We start from the raw sequence: 17,769 nt of genomic DNA on the forward strand, positions 1-17,769 counted from the left end.
AAGATCACTCATAATTCAGTAAAGACATTTTGAGACAGCCATAGCAGTGGCAGCCACAATACACAAATATAAGAAATCTAAAATAAAAAAAAGCTGAGTAGCAGGTTCTCAGTTAAAACTATAAAACTGCTAGAACAATATTGTGCAAACTATCTTCATTGACAGAAGAAATTATAATACTTAGAGAAGAAAATGAAAAGAAAAGGTTAGAGGAAAAGGAAATGAGTCAAGGGCCATCACAACAGCGCACTCTCAAAAAAAGGGGGGGGTCCTCTTGAAGATGCCATAGTTCCCAAACGCGATTGTGAACCTCCATTCTGTCCTGTATTCTAGCAGTCTCCATCAACTCCACATCTTTAATCCTAGCATACAAGGCATCTGAGGCGGGAGGGAAGGGTTTTTTTCAAATTAAGAACTATAAGACAGCTCGCAGCCGTGAGAATATGGCACAGCAGCTTTTTATAGGGTTTAGAGATTTTCAGGGGGGATAAGCCCAACAGGAAAAATTTGGTGTCATTGGATAGATACCCTTGTCACTTTTTTCATTCCCTTTACAATAGACTCATCCTATGTCTCCAATGCTTTTTCTTGCAGATCTTGGAGTGAGGATTTATATAGCGCCAATAGTTGACACAGCGCTTTACAACATGAGGGTAGACAGTACAATTACAATACAATTGAATACAGTAGGAATCAGAGAGCCCTGCTTGTAAGAGCTCCATGCAATAGATCACTTTACTTTTGTACACCGAGGGTCCACATTATAGTAGTTACCCCTCATGCCCCATACACATGATCGGAAATTCCGCCAGCAAAAGTCCGATGTGAGCTTTTGGTTGGAAATTCCGACCGTGTATATGTTCCATCGAACTTTTGCTGGCGCCAGCAAAAGATTGAGAGCAGGTTCTCAATTTTTTGGTCGGAAAAGGTTTCGGAACGGAAATTCCAATCGTCTGTACAAATTCCGACGTGCAAAATTCCTACACATGCTCAGAAAGAATTTGACGCGTGCTCTGAAGCATTGAACTTAATTTTCTCGGCTCGTCCTAGTGTTGTATGTCACTGCGTTCTTGACGGTCGAAAGAACTTTTGCGTGACCGTGTGTAAGCAAACCATACGGTATTTAGTCGGAAAAACCAACCAAGTTTTTTCTGATGGAAAACCCGATCGTGTGTATGTGGCATTAGAATTTATTTTTACTTGTTTTACAGCAGGTAAAAAACTTCATATTATACAACATGATTGTCCCCTATTCAGAGAACATGCTTGTTATGAAGATGGCCCCCACCCGTCTCCATGACATTGCAGGGAGGAAGCGACGTCAAAACGTCACTTCCACCCATAGCTCTTAAAGGGCCATTTTTTAAAATAATTTTTTTAAATGACAATTTGTTTTATTTATTTTTTGAATTTTAGTGTAAATATGAGATCTGAGGTCTTTTTGAGGTCCTGTCATGCTTTTTTTTTCATTTACAAGGGGTGTTTACATAGGAATAGGAATGAATGTGATACATTTTTTTTAAAAAACTGTGTAAAAATAAAAGGTAAAATAAATAAAAATATATATATATTTTTTAAACGTGCCCCATCCCGCCAAGCTCGTGTGCAGAAGCACACACACATACATACGTGAGTAGCTCCCGCATATGAAAATGGTGTTCAAACCACACATGTGAGGTATTGCCGCGATCAGTAGAGCAAGAGCAATAATTCTAGCCTTTGTAACTCAAAAAATGCAACCTGTAGAATTTTTTAAACATTGCCTATGGAGATTTTTAAGGGTAAGTTTGTTGACTTTCCACGAGCGGGGGCAATTTTGAAGCATGACATGTTGGGTAGCAATTTATTCTGAATAACATTATCTTTTACAATATAAAAAAAAATTGGGCTAACTTTACTGTTGTCTTATTTTTTAATTCAAAAACGTGTATTTTTTCCAAAAAAAGTGCGCTTGTAAGACCAATGCGCAAATACAGTGTGACAGAAAGTATTGTAACAACCGTCAGTTTATTCTCTAGGGTGTTAGTAAAAAAATGTATAATGTTTGGGGGTTCTAAGTAATTTTCTAAAAAAAAAAAAAAAATGTTTTTAACTTGTAAACAACACATCTAAAAAAGAGGCCCAATCCTTAAGTGGTTAAAAACCCAGGGACTGCTTCCTTAATTGTCTCAGTGTCAGGGCGGTTCCTCTGCCACCAGGGTGCAAGGGCCAGGGGCAAGCCGCAAGATCAGGGCCAGAAACATCCCATAGTCCAAAATTCTTCTAAACCCATCACCATGCCCTCCTTTTGAGAGGACACCCCCACTCCATTGGGTGGGAGGAAGTCTGCTGCACTTTGCAGACATTTGGAAAACAACAATTCAGGATGAGTGGGTCACCTCAAGTATATCTTGTGGTTACAAGCTGGAGTTACGGGGGGTGCCCCCTCAGAGGTTTATAAGATCCAGCGTTCCCTCAGATCCTCCAAAAATAAACTTATTGCTTCAGGCACTACATAATCTAGTGCATCGGGGAGTGATTGCAGAGGTTCCTCTGGTATCCGAAAGGGCCACAAGGCTTTACTCAAACCTGTTTACGATTCAGAAACCAAACGGGGGCCACAAGGCCCATTTTGAACCTAAGGTCCTTGAACAGTTATCTATTGATACACTCCTTTCAGATGGAGTCTGTCCACTCAGGGGAGACTTTTTAAGCCTCCATCGATATAAAGGACACACACTTACATGTACCTATCTTTCAGCCTCATCAGATGTTTCTACGTTTTGCAGTAGAGGAACGTCATTTTCAGTTTGTTGCTCTACCCTTTGGGCTTGCTACAGCTCCCTGGGTGTTCACAAAGGTCCTAGCACCAGTACTGGGTCTTTTAAGGACCCAAGGGATCCTGGTGCTCGGGTATCTAGATGACCTCCTGCTCAGAGATCACTCAGTACAGGCTCTAGAACAGAGCATCATATACACAGTGAGGTATTTGAGAAGGTTAGGCTGGATCATAAATACCGAAAAGTCAGCCTTGAGACCAGCTCAAAGTCTAAAATATTTAGGTCTGATTCACGGTCCAAGCAAGAGTATTTCTGCCACCCATAAGGATTTGTGCTCTGAAGGATAAGGGGCACCAGACAACCCTCCATTTGGCTCTGTATGAGTATGCTAGGGAGGATGGTATCCTCCTTTGAGGCCCTATGACCAGTTCCATTCCAGGCCTTTACACCAAGACATCTTGTTGGCTTGGAACAGAGGAAGAAAAGCCCTGGATTATCCAATGTGCTTAACTCCTCAGGCATGCTTAAGCCTAAGCTGGTAGTTTCAGGATCAGAACCTGCAAAAGGGAAAATCCTTTCTCCTGGTAACTTGGAGAGTACTGGCAAAAGATGCCAGTCACTCAGGCTGGCATTCAAGGGGCTCGCAGCCCAGGGGAAATGGTCAGGGACAGAGCAGACCCTGCCCATCAACGTCCTAGAATTACAGTACGTAAGCAGTACGTCTGGCCCTACGATCCTGGACGGTGGAGCTTCAGGACTGCCCCATCAGGGTTCAGTTCGACAATACCACGGCAGTGGCCTATATTAACCACCAAGGCGGTACAATAATATCGGCAGTCCATTTCTCGGTGAGTAGAGAACTGGAAGACAGATTATCTCAGCCGCCAGCAGATCTAGCCGGAGGAATGGTCCCTACACCCAGAGGTGTTCCAGGAAATTTTCCAAAATTGGGGATGGCCAGAGGTGACCTACTGGCATCCAGGTTCAAAAACAAGCTACAGCAGTGTCTCAAAGAAAAGAGATTCTCTGGCAATTGGAGCAGATGCTTGGATAGTTCCATGGAGCCAGTTATCTCACAGGTTTAAGCTTTCCCTCCGATCTCTCTCCTTCCACATTTGTTGCGCAGGATTCGGAGAGCGTGGTTTCCAGTCATTCTGGTGGCACCAGCCTGGCCCAGAAGGCCCTGGTTCCCGGAGATTGTGAGACTGACAATAGACGGGCCTTGGACACTTCCACGTCACCCGATCTACAGTCTCAAGGTCCTATATTCTGCTCCAATTTACAATCTCTAAATATGAAGGCATGGCTATTAAAACCAGGGTGTTAAAGGACCATGGCATCTCAGGACCAGTGATGTCTACTCTAGTAAATGCTAGAAAAGCTATCATTAGGAAAATTTAGCATAAGGTCTGGAAGACTTATATTGCTTGGTGCAAAGCCGGAAAATGGCATCCTCGGAAATATGTGATTGAGAGAATTCTCTATTTTCTACAGTCAGCTGTGGAAATCGGCTTTGAGTACAATCAGAGGTCAAGTTTCGGCCTTATCAGTATTCTTCCAAAGGCCTTTAGCCTCCCATTCACTGATCCAAACCTTTATGCAAGGGGCAACTCGCTTGCTTCACCCCATTAGGTCACCTATGTGCCCTTGGTACTTGAACTTGGAGCTGTCTGTGTTACAAAAACAACAATTTTAACCTATTAAGGGAGTTTCCATTAGACTTGTTGTCACGCAAGCTAGCCTTTCTGATGGCTATCATCTTGGCTAGAAGAGTGTCAGAGTTGGCGGCCCTTTAATGCAGGGAACCGTACTTGATCCTCCACCATTACAACCTGTTCCATTCTTTCTGTCAAAAGTGATATCAGCCTTTCATTAATTATTTTGCCTTCTTTTTTCTCTCAGCCTCATTCGGTGGAAGAGAGACGACTGCATTCTTTGGACGTTGTCCGGGTAGTCAAGGTTTATTTGTCTAGATCTGCGGAGATCCGAGGATCAGACTCTTTTTTTGTTTTACAAAAAGGACCCGAAAAGGGACAAGCAGCTTCCAAAGCTTTTATTGCCAATTGGGTCCATCAATTGGTAATTCAGTCATACGGTCTGAAACATAAAGCTCCTCCCTTTAAGGTGAGAGCTTATTCTACCAGGGGTGTAGGAACCTCCTGGGCTTTTCGCCATCAGGTATCTGTGGCTCAGATTTGTAAGGCTGCTACCAAATATTCAGCTTTCAGCCGCAGTATACTGCAGGCTGCCGTATAAGTTCTGATAGCTATTGTTTGGCAGGGTGTTTCCCTCCCCTCAAGGCTATTTCTCTGGGACGTCCCAGTAGGTAATGAATATTAGCCTGACTGTGTCCCATGATGTAATCAAATAAAAGGATTTTACAGGTATGACGTAAAAATCCTATTTTTTTTGAGTATGGGGTGATTTGGGTCACCCCCTGGGTTATCATGGACTTCTGCCTTAGGGGTGCCACCAATCGTGAGCCTACACTCACTGTACAATTTTGCAGGCAACAGCACTGACATTCACACATCAGCAACACTCTCTGCAACACTGAGGACCACCCAGTGCTGGAATAGAGATGAAAAGGGAAGAGGACCCCGCACATCATGTGAATGCTCTAAAGATTTTAAATAAGGTGAGTCTAGACTAGGGGGCAGCAGTGGGGAGGATAGAATTGAGCTTTAAAGCTGTTCATTTTAACTTACCTGTATTGCGCTTTGTTGCAGTGTTCTTCTACTTATTCTTGCAACTTATTTATTATATTGAAAACCCAAATGAGTCTAAGAGTAATGTCTGAATTAGCTATTAATATGTTGATGGCATGTGGTTGACTTTTTTGTTTTACTTAATGCTCTTAATAACCATTTCCCTAAAGTCCCAAAACCACCCATCTTGAGCTCCAATCTTTGCTACCTCTGTGGTTAATAGTTATTGGAATTCAAGAGCAGCAGCTGGAAAAGGCTAAACATTTAGTGTGGACCTTGTACTATGTTGTATCCAAATGATATGGCTGCTACGTCTTTTGTAACTTTTATATGTGTTGTAGAGGGGAACCTCCACAGTCCAAAGACATAGTATTGTGCAAAGAAGCAGGGAAACCTGAGAACGAGACACAGCTTTCCTGCAAGTAACAGATGGTTACTGTTTAAGTGCAGGCATAACCCTGTCCCAACACCACATGTAATGATGGGGGAGGAGGACTCAGAAAAAGGAAAACACTGATTGGACCGATCTCATATCCTACTTAATCATAGTCATATGGGAGGCTTTTTCAAGCATAGAGAGAGATGGCTGTTGAAATTTCTAGCGTGCTGGAATCTTGCAAGGAAGCAGTGCAGTGTGGTAAGTTTTGTGGCGTGTCCTGTGATTTAATGAATAGAACCTTTCCATTTCTGCCAACCCTGCAGAAAATGTGGTCAAGGGATTTATTATGGAGCGTACCAAAGGCTGGCACACAACTAATTACACATAACATGAAGTTGAATAGAAACTCATAGCCCAAAGGTGACAAACAGAGAAAGTGTTTTAGTTTTCTTTCTTCTATTTAGTTGTATGAGGTCAATTTGTAATGCTCGTTCTTGGAAAATTCAGCTCATTTATTTTATCATTCCTTTGCAGATAAGACAGGTGATTGTTATTTCTGTCATTCAATATCTCATTGACAACTGCTCTGAATTGTTGTCTGTTTATTCTTATGAGAATCACTTTCTTTTCATTGCACAGTAATTTATGAGAAATTGTCTGTCCAAAAAACAGATAGAACTAGGATCAACTGTCTTTGATATACTAAAATTATACTTTAGTAACTAATGACATGTATAGCTCCTTTGTTGCCTTGAATCAATAATTACAAGTTGTTAAAGATGTTTCTTTTTCCTTTATATACATGGTATTGCCATTTTATTGTAATGCTTCTGGTATATCATGATATTCAAAACCTAGGAACATAGTGTTTGTCTTTCCTGATTTACTACAAAATAATTTGCTGATTTGTAGAAAAGTGTTTGTTATTTTAAATAATTATGACTTTGACGTACTGTGAAGGAAATTGTAACACAGCCTGTCAGTCTTTGATAATGTCTAATTTGTAAGTCCAAGATGTAAAAATAAACAGGTTAGGAAAATTTCCAAATACACCTTGATGATCACAGTGTTGACTTGAAATGCTTGAAAAATCAGGCTTTGTACAGGGAATAGAACAGAATATTTTTAGATCCTAGATTACCGGTATGTATTCAGGACATTTCTAGGGTAAAATGACTTTTGTGTAGCTTGCTTAAGTGATAAATGTAAAAATGTGGCAGTGGTTTGTATAGGTTCTTTCTTTTTTATGATGTGGGTGATCTGTGCAGTCGTATTTATGGCACCCTGCTGAAACTGTTTAATGTATTATCCAATTACAGAAGCACAAACAAGCCATCGGGAGGCCCCTATCAGTGATTACACCTTGTTTCTCTAGCATATACAGTGAAAGCTAAGGGAAAATAAGACTGGAGCTAGGATAGTCTTTTGAGACTTTGCTTTGGATCCTAAAGTCAGCATAAATTACTCAGCTCAATTTCCTGCTGTTTATAACACTGTTCAATTACAGGAGGGGTGCCTTTTTGGGAAGATTTCCTGCTGTTTGCACTTTTTCAGCTTACATTTTTTAAAGGTTTGAACCAAGAGAATAACCGCTGTACTGTATAAGCATGTCATCTCTGTTTAAAGCTGACATTTCTATAGGTAGTTATCTGAATAATGGGAACTTTAAGTAAACAGGCAATATACCTATGATGTATTCCAGGTTATGATGGCTTGTTGATGTTCCTCTAATGTGGGAGGTGGAGCTAGCTGCATGAATGTTTCAATAATTCAGTGGTATTAAAGAACTCATTTTGAAAAGTTTTATTACCTCTAAGAGAGTTTAGTGTATCGATCCACATATTGTATCATTTTACTAAGATAATACTCTGTTTATGTTGACAGTGCTTTCAGTGTGAGTTTTATATTTATATTTGTCAGGCAAGCCAACATTTTGAACAAATGAAAAGTAGGGTTCTACCTAGTAACAAAGATGTTTGTTTAAAATGATGGAGGAATTTCACATTTTGAAAGGAATGATTATACACTCAGACAATCCTCCCTTCACCGCATACGATACCAGTTGAATGATCTCATAGAAACATAGAAGAATGAAGGCAGAAAAAGACCAAGTTGTTATTGTTGACTGACTCACTGTATTTGCTGGAAGTCTGTTCCAAGCATTACCTACTCTTTTAGTAAAGCAGTATTTTCTGAATTAGTTTTGAATTTTGATCCTGCTAGTTTGAGGTCATGTTGCAGTGTTCTTGATCTTTGCTTGATATTAAAAATGCTGTCACCCTAAACCTTATTCACACTGTTATTTAGCTCCAAGTTACCATCTATGAGGCACTAACACACAATTATTGTGTTTTTTTTAACAATATCTACTGCCAGTCAGAAAAGTATAGACAATTCTACAATGAGTTTAAACTTAAGCACCACCGACTTCCCACCATCCACTACAATGTCTGCATGTGCCATTCATTTGGATATAATCATATAACTATGCTGAAAAAGTGTGTATTATGAAAATATTTACACCCATGTATGGATGGTAACATGCAATAGGAATACTACATCTGTAATTAAATTAAAGTATAGCCCCAACCAAAATGTTTTTGTTTCGTTTATCCCCCCTCCCACTCTCCTTTAGAAAGGTCTAACCTCAATGTTTGACTGGTGCCATTAGAATAGAAAATGAGGGGGGAATCCAAAATATTATGGTTGTAACTGGAACAGGAGTAGATGAGAAAATTTCCAATGGGGACACTTGTTATGGTGACAACTCTTGAGAGAAGGGATTTCTCCTTAAATTTGGAAAGATTTCCACTTTTTTGTGTTCCCCTTCTTTTTGTGTCTCTGCTAAAAGGAAGTGCATTGAAAGCTTCTGATCTGGGAATAAAGCTGCAAAAAACTTGAGGTAGTATCCATTCCCTGCATTATCAAACATTTAAAAAATAAAGTTTTGGCTAGAGTTACATTTTAAACACTTGGGTACCAGTCTGTAATATACTTCCTTTGGACCATTTTTTAGGTTTTGAGTGCTGTGACAGTTTTACTGACAATTACTTGGTCACACAATACGTTACCCAAATTAATTGTATAGTGTTTGAAGTTAAGAAAGATGGCACTTTATTTGGTAGCATTTAATAACAACTGGATTTTTTAAAGAAGGAAAGGAAGGCCAACATTGAAAAAAATGACTTGCTGTTATTAAAAAAGGGCTGTCCAAACCCCCCCAAAATGATCCCTTTTTTGGCACGTGGGCACCCCAAGGTGATCTCATTTTTTGCCACAATATTTTTGGAGCAGCATCTTAGGTCATATACAGAATGAGGATGACTAGAAGAGATTAATGTATAGGTCACATACAGTGGGAAGGTGGAGATTAAAGTGTAAGTATACACATGTACATTATAAAGGAGGTTAATGAATAGGTCACATACAGAGACAGGATAGAGCTGAGATGTAGATGAGAGGAGGATGTTGAAAGGGTTAAATATGGTACACACCACATGAAGACCTTGAATCTGCTGCTGCCTGTGATCTTCTACTAATGAATGATTAATTAACTCATTACTTCTTCTCTTTCCTCCGTTGTGACAAATGGGAGGGCTCAAGTGTGTTTACTAGACATGGGCCGAACACCCCCCTGTTTGGTTCGCAGTAGAACTCCTGTACAGGGGAAATATTATAACCCAAACAGCGAACCCCGTTGAAGTCTATGGGAAAAATAAAAAGTGCCCATTTTGAAGGCTTAATGCAAGTAATTGGCCATAAAAGGGGTATGGGGGTCTGGGTACTGCCCTGGGGGACATGTACCAATGTAATGTTTTTTTTTTTTTAAACAATGTTTTTTCAAGAGTAGAGATTTTAATTATGCTTAAAGTGCATCAATAAAAATGAAAAATTCCTTTAATCAGTTGCTGACCAGCCGCCACAGTTATACTGCGGCAAGGTAGCTCGAATGGGCGAAATGACATACTGGTACGTCGGTTCATGCACTGGCTTTTTTGCAGTGGCTTTTGCTGGCAGCTTGCCCGCAGGTCCAGCAGACTCGATGTCGCGGGAAAGAGAGGTAGAACAGGGATCTGCCTGTGTAAACAAGGCGGATTCCCATTCTGACAGGTGAGAGATCAGCTGTTCCTAGTGATCAGGAACAGCAATCTCTCTCCACTCCCAGTGGGCCCATTCCCCTGACAGTTAGAAACCTCCCTAGGAAACACTTAACCCTTTGATCATCACTAGTGTTAAACCCTTCTCTGCCAGTGCCATTTATACAGTGATCAGTGCATTTTTCTAGCATTGATCACTGTATTGGTGTCACTGGTACCGAAAAAGTGTCACTTAGGGTTAGATTTGTCTGCCGCAATGTCATAGTCCCGCTACAAATCGCAGATTGCTGCCATTACTAGTAAAAACAATAATAAAATAAAAAAAGTCCCTAAATCTTCCCCTATTTTGTAGATGCTATAACTTTTGCACAAACCAATCCATATACTCTTATTATGATTTGTTTTTCCAAAAACATGTAGAAGAATACATATTGGCCTAAACGAATGAATACATATTTTTTTGGGATATGTAATATAGCGTCTTTAGTGTATTATGGCAGTCTTTTTTGTTTATAGCGAAAAAAAAAAAATCGCAGAGGTGACCAAATACCACCAAAAGAATGCTCGATTAGTGGAAAAAAAAGGACATCAATTTTGTTTGGGTACAATGTCGTATGAATGAGCAATTGTCAGTTAAAATAACACAGTGCCATATCGCAAAAAATGGCCTGGTCAGGAAGTGGGTAAATCCTTCCGGGCTGAAGTGGTTAAATATAGTGCATGGGGGTCCCCTAAGGCCCGGTTCACACTGCTGCGGGGGGGGAGATCCGGATGTGATTCGCACAGCAAATCACATCCGATCTCCGTAGCGATGCGAGTTCAGCCATACAGATAGTATGGCTGAATTCGCAGCGCTCCCGCAGCAAACTCGCACGGGACCCTTTTTTGGGTCCGCAACAGAATCGGATCGCATGGGGGTTCACACCATGCGATCCGATTCCTGTGCGAGTCGGCAGATCGCACTGCGATATGCCGACGGATCTGGGGGTGTCATTAACATAACATTGACACTCCCAGCCGTCCGCATAGGGCAGTGTGAACTGCCGGCGGGAGGTGTGCGATGCGGATAAACGCCGCGGATTCGCGGCGTTCCCGCATCGCTATAGTGTGAACCCGGCCTTAATGTGCCTGTAAAGTGGTACATCTGTAGCATGCATAAAACATGCTGCAGCAAAAATGACATTTATAAAGAAAAAAACTAGTCAAATCCCATTGACTCATGGTTACAATTGACGACAACCGGCTTTTGAAAAAATAAAGCAAAAAGAAGCTTAGGGTCCCCTTCGGGTCTGGTATGAATTTTAAGGGAAACCCCACGGCAAAATAAAAAAAATGGCATGGGGTCCCCCCCAAAATACATACCAGACCCTTATCCGGGTATGCATCCTGACAGGTCAGGAAAGAGGGAATGAGCGCGCATGAGGTACACAGTACCCCTACCTATTCACCAAAAAAGTGTACAAAAAGTAATAAAAACAGGAGACAAGGAGACAAATCTTTGCCCAATCAGGGTAAAGAATGCACTGTGCAGCGCTCAAAACATTGCAGGGTGTTTGTTGAAAAGCCCGAACAGGCAAATGTTTGGCCTGAACTCATACTCGGGCCGAACCGTTCGCCCATCCTTAGTGTTTACATTTGTGGTTGCCGCAATTTGTTGGATGGCTCAGATCACAGTCATTCACAGGCACACTGGCTGACAATGTGTATTTTCTAGAGGTATGTACTGTATATAAACAGCACTTTAGAAATACACATCCACCTACAATACGACAGTAGGGAAGTGATAAATATACAGTTTAACCTGATTTATGAAATCTATAGCAAGTAAAAACTTAGAGTGTATGGAGATGTTGTCCATAACATATAAATAACATCATAATAATGAGATGTCAATTAGGAAAAACTTTGATTAAAATGTGCACCAGTTTTCATACATCACTCCTATGCCATACTGGGTGCACAGTTAATAGGTCTGCTAAAGTTCCACTTGCTGTATTTTGCTAATCCTCCTCTATCACCACTTGGCATTTTTTGACCACAGATAATAATTGGACTTCCTATTCACTTGAATAGGAAAGGATTCATGAACAAGCACTTTTCAAACTGAGTAGTACAAATATAGAGGAACTGAAATGCCACTTCTCTTATTAGTAGGTATTATCATGACATAAACAACATATCATGGATAAATAATATCTGAAGTTTACTTGGCACTTAGTAAGAGTTTTATTTTTACTTCTAGGCTTTTTTTAAAGCTGCGTATTGGTTGTTCACTAGCTACTAAGCTGTCCAACACCCTTCTAAAGAGAGCAGCTAATAAGTTGGTGTCAGCAGGCTTTGTTGGTGAATAAGTACTAAAGCATCCTTGAGATTGGATGCTGCAGTTCATATTCAGTTTTGTGTGAAAACAAAGCCAGATTCCAAAATATTTTTTTCTAATTGCAAATTTAACAGTAAGGCTCGGTTCACACAGTACGCGGCACGACTTGCAGCGCCGCGACCTGCCGCGACCTCAGCGGCGACTTGCAAAAAGACTTCTGTATAGAAGTCAATGCAAGTCGCCCGAAGTCGCCGCAAAAGTAGTACAGGAACCTTTTTTCTAAGTCGGAGCGACTCGAGTCGCTCCTATTAGAACGGTTCCGTATTACAGAACGGGGCGCTACTTGTCAGGCGGCGAAGTCGCCTGGACAAGTCGCCCCTGTGTGAACCGAGCCTAAATGTAAAAGAGCCGTAATTGCTTCAAGTTCTAGTTGGACTAAGTTAGCAACAAATACCATTGGGTACTCGTATTAGGTATACATATCTGTATTCGTGTCATAAAGTGCCGAGCAGCTGATGAGATGACATACAGATATGTGATAAAGACTGTGAATTGAAAGAAGAAATCTTCTTTTGTTTATAAGCTTTAGATTTGCTTCGCTTGAGAATCTGACAGCATTCAATTAACTGTGTGATGTGGAATTACAGGCGAAAGACCCATTGAAAAAGAATATAGCAATTTGTTATGGATTGAGCAATCTGGCTTATTTCTGTGTAGACAAAACATGTATTAAAGTTTGTACATCTCATTTAGTCAATATAGGAGGGAATGTAAAATGATGCGGTTGATTTAGTAAAGGAATAGAGGTTCACTTGAATTATTCAATCCCTTGTAAGCAAGGATACTTTTTTTTTTGTTGTTGTTGTTTTTTTAATTTCTATCACAGATGTTTAGGTATATAAACGTGAACACAGCTTTACTTTATTCACCAAACTAAGTGAACATTTACTTTTTAACCACTTCAGCCGCGGAAGATTTTGCCCCCTTCCTGACTAGAGCATTTTTTTTGCGATTCGGCACTGCATCGGTTTAGCTTACAATTGCGCAGACGTCGTACCCAAACAAGTTGACGTCCTTTTTTCCCCACAAATAGAACTTTCTTTTGATCATATTTAATCACTTCTGCGGTTTTTATTTTTTGCACTATAAACAAAAAAAGAGCGACAATTTTGGAAACAAAAGCATTTTTACTTATTGCTATAATAAATCCCCCAAAAATATATAAAAAAAACAAAAACGAATTTCTTTATCAGTTTAGGCCGATATGTATTCTTCTTCATACTTTTGGTTAAAAAAAAAATCCCAATAAGCGTATATTGATTGGTTTGTGCAAAAGTTATAGCATCTACAAAATAGGGGGTAGATGTATGGCATTTTTATTATTAATTTTTTTATGGCGGTGGTCTGTGATTTTTATCATGATTGTGACATTATGGCAGACACATCACACACTTTTGACACTATTTTGGGGCCATTGTCATCTATACAGTGATCAGTACTATAAAAATGCACTGATTACTGTGTAAATGACACTGGCAGGGAAGAGGTTAAACACTAGGGGGTGATCAAGGCATTGAGTGTGTCCTAGGGAGGTGTTCTAACTGTGGGGGGGGGGGGATGGGCTTCCACTGACATGACAGCATTCACTGCTCCCGATGACAGGGAGCAATAGATTACTGTCATATCACTAGGCAGAATGGGGAAATGCCTTGTTTACATAGGCATCACCGCATTCTACCTCTCCACACTGCAATCGCGGGCCGCTGGCGAACATCAAATTTCCAGGTCCACGCTTCTGTTAGGTGGCAAATTTAAAGGGGCATACCGGTACGCCTATTTGCCTGCCTGTGCCATTCTGCCGACGTACATCTGTATGCAGAGGTCGAAAAGTGGTTAAAGTGCGCATATACTTGCCAAAGTGAACATTTACTTTGCTAAGTGAATATCTTCTGTTCCTTTAATAAATCAACACTAAATCAATTTGTTGGTCATAGTTACCAGTAAGCCATCTGTTTTTATTTTTTATCCTGTAATATCCTGTAAGCACGTCTATATCTCCAAGTGTTTTTGTATATCTTCAGTACAGACAACCTATTGGTAAATAGTGATGAAAAATTGATACAATGGCTAGTGATGGCACACCTCATTTCTTACCTTTGAGCAATGGTTAAAGTCACATAACACCACCTGTGCCACTCTTCTAAACTGAGAAAATGGAGCAGAAATTGATTCTAATGTACAAAGAGTTAATTTTGTTACTTAAGAGTGATCTGGTGCCTTCCATACCTACACAAGCCATAATATGGAGAGCCGTACATACTTCGGCTCCATCTTCCCTTTGCTAAATAGGAGTAGAACCAATGCCAGTTTGTATTATTTCACTCTGAAATAGAAACTGGCCCAAGTAGGGAAGATAACCTGCAACAGATCTATCTGCTTTGTTAATATGGCACATTTGTATGTTGCAGGAAACTTTCCCCTTTTGTGCTTATTACTTGTAACAAGTATGCATATAATAATGCACTCTGACTTTACAGATATGCATACTAACTCTGGGTCAGTTGGCCAAACCTTACAAAACCATTGTATTAGCCAATTTGCATTTTTAGAAGGTGATTAGTAGCAGCTCCCATGCTACTTTTAGGAAAAACTGGTTACACCTCCTGACCTGACAGATGTGTCAAGCTCCAACCTAGAGTTGGGAAGGGCCAAAAAGTTACATATATATACATACATACACATATATTGGCTGGCTACAAAAAGCATTTACAAGCTGTGATACTTGCCAAAGGGGGCAGTACAAGATATTAATTCTGCAGGGTTCCCAAACTTTTGCAGACACCATTTTTTTGTTTTCTGTAATTTTGAAAGTGTAAATGATGGAAATAAAATCTAACTTTTTTGACATATTATAAGAATGTCTAATCTGTAATTTGATGCCATTTGGAGATTTTTCCATCTTTCCTTGGCTTCGTTATGCACATTAATACACATTTTTACCTGGGGTGCCCAAACTTTCGATCCCCATTGTATACATATATATATATATATATATATTTATATATATTTATATATATTATGCTGTAATTATTTCCACACTCTCAATAGCATATAAGGATATTACACATTGTTAGAATTTTTACCAAGAAAACTTTGCACATAAGTTGTACATAGAATAGGTTTAGGTCTATGTCCAACAATGGTTGAGATAGCAAGACGGTTGTGACTGTTGCTTTAAAGCTGAACTCCATGCTCACTTTAGCTAACTTTATAATTGCAGATCCCTCTCCCTAAGCCATGCCACCCTGTCTATATAGTTTAAATCACAGTGCCTTACTTTTCCTGTAATGCTAGGTTCTTTTTTTGCACCAGTGATATCATGATATCCCCTGGAAAACTGTGCTCCTTCCTGGAGCCAGGAGAAGGTCTTTCTCTCCTGCTGCAGTCATGTCCATGCAAGGAAAAAAGAATACATTTCTCAAGAGGCAAGGGGTATTGCAGCAAGTGACAGTCATCTTGATGAGGAGAAGAGGGGTAGCGGGCACTGGGGAATGTATCTCGGACAAGTCGTCATAGCCAGCCATTACACTTATACACACAGTGGGCAGCACAGACCGACCTCCCAATACAGTAAGCAGGGATGCAATTACGTCATCGCTCGTTGTAAAGAACTACAGCGGGGCAGAGACAAGACTGGTGGCCAGGAGGATGTACAACATAGTAACCACTGGTTTTACAACAGGGATATTTCAGAGAATGAAGCCCTGATTCAAAAAATGGACATTGGATTTCTCGAAGATCAAACAGTGAGTAAAGAAAGAACAAATATTTTACAACAAGGTATGAAAACACCAGTAGTGACAGGTATTCCAGTTTCTGCCTGGTGTTCAACTTTAATGCTATCAAAAACATGAATGTATGTGGGTGATGGTAAGAGTAGGAGTAGCTTAGGTTTCCTATAGGGTAGGTGTGCTTTAAATCAGTGTTTGATTGTTAGAGGTAAATTGTAGCATTGAAATCTGAGGCAGAAAGGAAGTCAGTGAAATGCTTCTGATAATGGCATTGTAGTAAACAAACTCCCATGATTAGAGTAAACTCTGTACTTTTTTCTTGTGCTTGATTTTTTCTGTTAGTGCTTTTATACAAAAATGTCAAAAAATGTTTATTATGATGTATCGGGGCACAAAGTAGTTACTTATGATTCACATAGCTCACTTTAAACATTCATGTATCAGTTATTGGTATAGTTTTTGTTTAAAGGTTCAAGATATTTTTTACTGCGTATATATTAAGAGTTGTTCAGCTTTTCCCTATTAAGTTATTTTTGACAAATTTTACATATATGTTACTAGCTTTTTATTCCTTATTTTAATTGATATATTTCATGTGTAGATTTGTACATTCTATTTTTGTGGAATGTAATAGGTATCTCTGTTTAAAAACTGCTCAGACAAACTGAGTCATATAGAGAGGAAATTGATTTAGGTCAGTCAAACCTGACCTCTAGACTGGCAGAAGAGAAGTAAAGATAATTTATGTGTAGTATGCTTGCAAACTACACAGTAACAACATTTTTAAAACATTAGCAGTCATTATTTAGATTATTTAAATGAAAAATAAGTTATAATTTATTTGTACGGTTTTAGATATACCGTATGTTCATGCAAATGTGATCCTACAACAACAAATACTTGTTGGTGAATTAAGAAAAAAAAGTTTTTCTATGTAAGGTTCATAAATAAATATATATGAATGTTCTGGCTCCTACCACACAACCAGAGTCTCAAAATAACACAGGAACTGCAGGACGATGCAAAGGGGTCAGTTTATAACCATTTATTTACCAGGGCAATTTTTAACTTTTTTGCACAGATGTTAAAAATCTGCATTTCTTGCTAGAAATGACTGTAAACCACCCAAAAAGTATATATTTTCTGAAATCAGAGGCTCTGTAGAATAACATGGTGGAGGTTGCAATTTTTTATACTGTACAATATATGTGTAACTATTTATTAAATGTATATTTTCAGAAAAAAATACACTAAAATAAATTTTAGTGCAAACAAACACAATTTAGTATTTTTTTTAATAAAATATAATAAACGGCTCTTTCCACCCCCCCCCCCCCCCACAAAATGTTAAAGGGATTTAAATCATGGGTTTGACTAGGTAAGTCCATAATATTCTGTCCCAAAAAGACTTGGCATAAGGTTCTTCTCCTGAAATGCTCTCTTCAGTTTGCACCTAACATGAAAGCCATTTTTATGGCACACTTCCCATGGAGATTAAATTGGTGAATGTAGATGCATGCACTTTGACCCTAACTGATGCACGAATTATCTGCCGATCCTGCATTGAAATTGAGCTGGATTTGCTAGGCCAGCAAAACCCTAAATAAATAGGTAATTTAAAAATGATGCTACTTTTAGATTGTTTTCCATACAGTAGTTTGATTGATTAGTAGGATTTGAGTCACTCAGAATTGCATAACAATGGAAATAGTTTT

General features: G+C 39.5%; 1 protein-coding gene across 5 annotated transcripts in view; it reads left to right on the forward strand.

Annotated features, from left to right (window-relative positions):
- Positions 1–17,769, forward strand: part of BMPR1B (bone morphogenetic protein receptor type 1B) — a 677,368-nt gene that overhangs the window by 190,647 nt on the left and 468,952 nt on the right. For 2 of the 5 annotated variants that reach the window (XM_077476575.1, XM_077476574.1), the window contains exon 1: positions 5,921–6,104. The exons of the other annotated variants lie outside the window; for them this stretch is intronic. The gene's annotated coding sequence lies outside the window, so the exon portion shown is untranslated. Of the gene's footprint in view, positions 1–5,920; positions 6,105–17,769 lie in introns of those variants that run through there. 5 annotated transcript variants of the gene reach the window in all.

This window comes from Lithobates pipiens, unplaced genomic scaffold (genome assembly GCF_037356315.1).
Source record: "Lithobates pipiens isolate NorthernLeopardFrog02 unplaced genomic scaffold, aLitPip1_a1.2 Scaffold_13, whole genome shotgun sequence".
Taxonomy (NCBI): domain Eukaryota; kingdom Metazoa; phylum Chordata; class Amphibia; order Anura; family Ranidae; genus Lithobates; species Lithobates pipiens.